The sequence below is a fragment of the Prunus dulcis genome, chromosome 1 (assembly GCF_902201215.1).
Source record: "Prunus dulcis chromosome 1, ALMONDv2, whole genome shotgun sequence".
In the NCBI taxonomy this organism is placed as follows: Eukaryota; Viridiplantae; Streptophyta; class Magnoliopsida; order Rosales; family Rosaceae; genus Prunus; species Prunus dulcis.
Window position 1 is genome coordinate 15,004,109 of NC_047650.1, and position 7,015 is coordinate 15,011,123.

Here is a 7,015-nt window from a genome sequence, read left to right on the forward strand (position 1 = left end):
AATTACTTGCAGCTGAACAAACTGCAGAAGCAAAAATTTTGACCCACTCTGCTATGCTTACTTCTCACCATCAGGCTCCTGGATATCATTCGGTGGTTGCTTCTTCCAATGGGTATGCTCCTCCTTTATCTACGGATTCAGGTTTACTACCGCTTCCTTCTAGTTCAACAGTTGCGTGTTATGCATCTAATGCTCATAATCGGTTTCATAGCTCACGTGATGTGTCTGGGCCGAGTGGTCCTATGTTGTCCAATGATTCTAATGGTTTTGGTAGAGGAAAGTTCTCTACTGGAGGATTTGGCAAACCAGCATCTACATCCTCTCAGATGTCGGGCTCTAGATTTGGGTCTAACTCGTTTCAGAGGAGCAATATTGTCCCTGAATGTCAGATTTGTTGCAAGCGGGGTCATACTGCTGCAAACTGTTATTTTAGGCATGATACCTCTACGGCCCAGGGCTCTGCCCGAGTGATTGAATGCCAGATCTGTGGAAAAAGGGGGCATGGAGCTCTTGATTGCTACCAGCGTTCCAATTACTCCTATCAGGGACAACCTCCGTCTCCTAAGATCTCTGCTATGACTGCACAGAGCGCTTATACCCCTAATCAAGTCTGGATTGCAGATAGTGGTGCATCTCATCACATGGTTGCTGACGTTTCCTCATTGCATCATGTTACTCCCTGTGAATCTGCAGAACATGTTACAGTGGGAAATGGTGAAGGTTTGAAAATTCAGAATATTGGCACTACATCTCTTTCTTGCAGCTCTTCCTCTTTACATATGCCATCTGTTTTTCATGTGCCTAAACTGTCTGCAAACCTCTTATCTGTTCATCAGTTGTGCAACGACAATCAGTGTCTTATATGCTTTGATGCTTCTAGTTTTTATATACAGGACAAACGAACCAGGAAAATTCTACTTCGAGGATTGAGCCATAATGGTATCTACCCCATCCCTTGTACACTGCCGTCACAGTCCCAGGCAGTGGCATTTCTTGGACAGAAAGTCAGTTCCTCCTTGTGGCATCGAAGACTTGGCCATCCCTCCAATGACATCGTCAAATTGATGCTTAAGAACTCACAGTTAGAATCTCTAAATGATGGTTCAAGAGTGATTTGCTCTTCTTGCCTTCATGGGAAAATGCACAAGCTGCCATTTACAGATACTCATATTAAATCTAGGATTCCTTTTTCTAGAATCCATAGTGATGTATGGGGACCTTCTCATTTCAAGTCTCTAGATGGCTATAGGTACTTTGTATCTTTTCTGGATGAGTGTACCGGTTATTTGTGGCTTTTTCCACTATTCAATAAATCAGAGGTGTTTTCAAAGTTTCTTCATTTCACTGCATATGTTCAGAATCAGTTTAAGGCAACTATTCAATGTCTGCAGAGTGACGGGGGTGGTGAATATAGTAGCCACTTGTTTTCTAAGTTTCTGTCATCCAAAGGTATTCTTCATCAAGTGTCCTGCCCATACACACCTCAACAAAATGGAATGGCCGAGAGAAAGAATAGGCATATTATCGAAACTGCTATTACTATGTTGACTGAAGCTTCATTACCAGGAAAGTTTTGGTTTCATGCGACTGCTCATGCTGCCTATTTAATTAATCGAATGCCAAGTTCTACCTTGGATAATCAAGCTCCATATTTTCGGTTGTTTGGAAAGGATCCTAGTATTCACTCATTGAGGGTTTTTGGTACAGCTGTATATCCTTATCTTCGTCATTATAATGTGCACAAGCTACAACCTCGCACAACTAAGTGTGTATTTCTAGGATATGCTACTGGATATAAAGGGGTTATTGGATATAATTGTGCGACTGCAAAATGTGTGATTTCTAGGGATGTCATCCATGATGAGTCTGTATATCCCTTTGTGTCTCCCATCACTCCACAGCAGTCCTCTACTTCATCCTCTGGTATGAACACATCTCCAATTATGATTTCTCTCCCATCTCAGTTAGAGTCTGATTCTGCAGGTCCTGATATATCTGAGGGTGAGGTCTCTGTCAGCTCCAGCTCTATACCTGCCCATTCTATTCCTAGAATTGAACCTATATCAGCTGCATCTCCCTCTGTACAGTTTGAAAATGTTCAGCATGCTTTTAGTGACCAGCAACTACAGGCTATCCTACCTTATGAAGCCTCTTCTCCTCTTCCACTTCCTCCTAACCCAGAACCAGTAAACACTCATGCAATGCAGACTAGATCCAAGTCGGGTATTGTTAAGACGAAACAGTTTCAAGATTATCAAGGCTATTTCACCTGTTTAACTGCTGGGGTTGAGCTAGATGCACCGTATAGTTATAAGGTGGCCTCGTACTCAGCTGAATGGCGGCAAGCTATGCAGGAGGAAATTGAGGCTCTTCAATCCCAAGGTACTTGGAGTTTAGAGCCTAATCCTGGCAACAAAAATATAGTTGGAAGTAAATGGCTGTATAAAATAAAGAAGAACTCAGATGGATCTGTTGCAAGGTACAAAGCTAGGCTGGTTGCTCAGGGTTTTAGTCAACAACCTGGTTTAGACTTTGGGGAAACATTTAGCCCTGTAGTCAGACATACCACAGTTCGGTTGGTATTAAGTCTTGCTGCTATGAATCAGTGGTCACTAAGGCAACTTGATGTGAAAAATGCCTTCCTTCATGGAGATTTAGAGGAGGAGGTGTTTATGCGTCAACCACAAGGGTATGAAGATCCTGCTCATCCAGAGTATGTGTGTAAGCTCAAGAAATCGTTATATGGTCTAAAGCAAGCTCCAAGGGCTTGGAATGCTAAATTCACAGGATATCTGCCAGCACTGGGGTTCAAAATATCCCAATCTGATCCGAGTCTGTTTGTGAAACACGAAGGTTCTGATGTGATCATGTTGCTGCTATATGTCGATGATATTATATTAACTGGTTCTAATGCAGATTTGGTACAAAGTGTGGTTGATAATCTGAGTTCAGTATTTGAAATGAAAGATATGGGTCGCCTTGCTTATTTCTTAGGATTGCAAATTGCATATCCTGCCTCAGGAGGTCTGTTTGTGAGTCAAACAAAATATGCTAAGGACCTGTTGCATAAAGCTGGAATGCAGTCATGCAGAGCCTGTTCAACTCCATGTAAACCACATAATCAAATTTTGACAGATTGTGGTGAACCGTTATCTGATCCCACCATGTTTAGAAGTGTTGTTGGGGCTTTACAGTATTTGACATTCACAAGACCTGACTTGGCCTATGCAGTAAACACAGTCTGTCAATATATGAATAATCCTACTGATGTTCATTGGTTGCTAGTCAAAAGAATCTTAAGATATGTTCAAGGTACTCTGCGCCTTGGCATCAATTTTACGAGTATCAGTACTAGAGTAAGTGATCCTTGGCAGTTGTCGGCATATAGTGATGCTGACTGGGCTGGGGACATCAACACAAGGAGATCTACCACAGGTTTTGTAGTGTTTTTAGGACCTAATCCCATCTCTTGGCAGTCCAAAAAGCAGGGATCGGTCTCCAGGAGCTCAACAGAGGCAGAGTATAGAGCCTTGGCAAACACTGCTGCAGACATTGCTTGGATCAGACAGGTGTTGCAGGATGTGAATTACTTTCTCCCTAATCCTCCTGTAATGTATTGTGACAATCTATCTGCCTTAGCACTTAGCTCCAATCCTGTCTACCATTCCAGGATCAAACATCTGGACATTGACTATCATTTTGTGAGAGAGAAAGTTCAGAAGAAAGACTTACTGGTACAGTATGTCCCTACAGAAGAACAAGTGGCAGATGTATTCACAAAAGGATTACACAGTCCTATATTCTCAAGACATTGTAGTCATCTTCGATTAGGGGATGTAACAGGGTAGGGAAAATGTTAACTGTGATATTAAACAGTTAGTAAATCAGGTGTGCAAGGCACGTGGGTTGTTAGTAGAATCAGTTAGACAGTTAGATTAGTTATACGGGTAAGCTTTGCATAAACTGATATAAAAGTGTAACAGTGCTCGTGAATTGGTTAAGCAATACAGAAATCAGAATTTACAACTTTCTCTCTGTTTCTATTTCCTTCCTCTTCTTCTTTACATATCTTCTTCTCTCCTCTCTGAATATGTTTGTTCACACATATGACCACCAATTTTTTCCATTCATAATTATTAATTCGTCCTCTTCTGCATCAAACTTAAGATGAATGCTTGTTGCTCTTCAATAATGAGTTTTGACTTTTCAAAATTCTGTTTATTTAGTTGGATGCCTTTATTTTAAAAAACTTATTTACTGTAGTGCTTCTTGAAACTATGGTCAAATTTCACTTTACTTCCTGAAAGTTAAAATGACCTAGAGTGTCCCTTTGACCAAAATTTGGTGATTCACTTTGCCTCCCACCGTTAACTATGTTAAAAATTCGGTTAAAAACATTGACATGGCATGAATTTATCACACCCTTTGACTGAAATGTAAGCCACGTGTGAAAAAACAATAAATATTTTATTTTAAATTTTTTTAATAAATAGTAAAAATATATATATTTAAAAAATTACTTTGTTCTCTCTTCTCCCTCTCCCTCTCTCTTTGTATCCACCCCTTGCCACCCAAACAACAACCCACCCACGAGACACACCCCTACCCACAAACTCACACACCAACAAAATATTCTTCTATTTCCAACGTCCAAATTTAGCCCAATACATTTCTTAATTGAGGAACACGGGAATAGTACATTTACATATTGCAAAGCTCATCAACATTCTCTTGAGCATCTATTGTTTTACATGTATCAGGCCTTTTTGTCTAACATTTGATCCTTTTGTTTTTATTTTATTTTTCCTTTTCTCAAACATGCAACTATCTTCCATAGCCAACCCTGATTCTCCCACTCCAAACAATGCCCCACATGCTTCCATTATCATTAACCCCTCTGCAGTCAATACCACCATGCCCACCGTCATCAATATCAAGCTTGATTGATCGAACTATCCACTTTGGCTAGCTCAAATCGTTCCCATTTTGAAGAGTCGAGACCTTATGGGGTTTGTCGACTACACCAGTGTTTGTCCACCATCAACTATTGCTGGAAGCACACTCTGTTGGATCAACAACTCGCACACACTCTGTTTTGTCAATTGTGTCGACAAATCAGAATGCTCACACAACCTGGTTAGCTTTGGAGAGGCGTTATGCTTCCACCTCTCATAACAGAATTTTGCATTTGCACAATGAACTACTGCGCACAACCAAAGGTGATTTGTCTGTCAATGACTACTTTGATCGTATGAACGCTATTATTGATAACCTCTGGACAGACAGTGAATGATGATGAAATGGTCCAGATTATCATGAATAATCTTGGCTCATCCTATGATATGATAGTTAGTGCAGTCCAAGCTCGTGATACATGTGGGAACCTAATTAAATCAAACGGTCAAATAATTCCTACCATTTGGGGATTATTTGACCAAACTGGGAATTGATCAACCTAATTGGGAGTTACTCAATTTAATTGGGAATTATCCAATTAAATTGAACGTTACCTAATTAGGTTGAGATTTGATTTGGTTAATTACCACGATCCCCAATTAAATGAGGAGTTACCTAATTGAATCGGGATTTGATTTGATACCTACCACAATTAGGGATTTGATTTACCCTAATAAATCAAATCCCTAATTAATCAAATCAATCCCAAAAAGGGGAGGAATAATTCCCTTCCATCTACGGAATTATTCCTCTGAAACCCTAGCCTCCGAGACTACTATAAAAGCATAGCCACACACAAGGGTTGAGGTACGTCAGAATTACTACTAAAATCTCTACAGAAAATTCCTCTCAAACCCTAGCCACCTCTTTTCTCTCTCTCTCTCTTTTACATAAGGCTCCGGCCGCCCGATTTATATTATAAACACATCCCGTACCCTATTTTAGCTATCGTTTCTCTACGGATCGATTGAACTGACTTAGGCATCGGAGGGCCTTTGGCCAACACCCCCCGGGTGTGGTCCTCTTATTTGTTCTATTTTGCAGGGAGAAAGAGGCAGCGAAGAAGAAAGGGGAATCTTTGGCGAATATTCTTTTGGGGAAATTTGCTCCCACAAATTGGTGCTTTCATTGAGAGCACGAGTTATACTCAACGCGTGCTCAAGGAATCCGTTCCTCCTATTTTCCAATCCACCGAAGCCTTCCAAACAACCATGGTTGGAAGCATGAACACGAGAGGCAAAGCCGCCGCGATGGCTAGATCCGCGACGGCCCAAAGCCACTCCACCCACGATCCCGCGATCGACATGGTGGCACCGCCACCTCTCACCACCGCACCGGCCACCGCCGCCGAACATGGTGGAACTTCCCATCAAGGTGGACTCGTTACCACCGCCGACCTAGGGCCGGTCTTGGAGCAACTCCAAGCATTCCCTCCATTGCCTCCGCGCGCGACGCACGCTCCTGCATACACCTCCAATGAAAACCTAGCCCGTGTGCAGTTGGGCTCCACACACTTCTCTCCTCCCGATCCACGAAGTCAAGCAGACCTTAATCTAAGAGTTGACCAGCTAGCTCAGAGAATGGACGACCAAAGCAATCTAATGAGGCAGCTCATCAACCAAATAGGCTTTGCTCAAAACCTTGGCCTTGGACAACCAGGCGAGGAGAGAAGGCTGGACGAACGCGCCGGTGGACAACTCGATGTCCGTGCCCGCTTGGGCCCGCAGGGAAATGTACATCAAAGGCTAGGCCCCCAAGGAGGTCAGCCAAACAACCATCGCAACGAGGATCGCGAAGAAAGGCGTTTAGCTATCTACTCGCAGAGAAGCGTTCTCGAAAGGCTAGGCCCCCAGGGAGGCCAGTTGGATAACCCTCACAATGAGGACCATGAGGAAAGACGCTCCGTTACTCACTCTCGAAGAACCAATTCTCGTCAACAAGCTACAGAGAATCTTTCGCAGGCGCAGTCCACCAACACTCCAACTAGGCAGCGCAGGCGAGAAGGTCGACCCTCGGAGGACAATGAGGAAGTCAACCAATCCCATGGAGGTCGCCAACG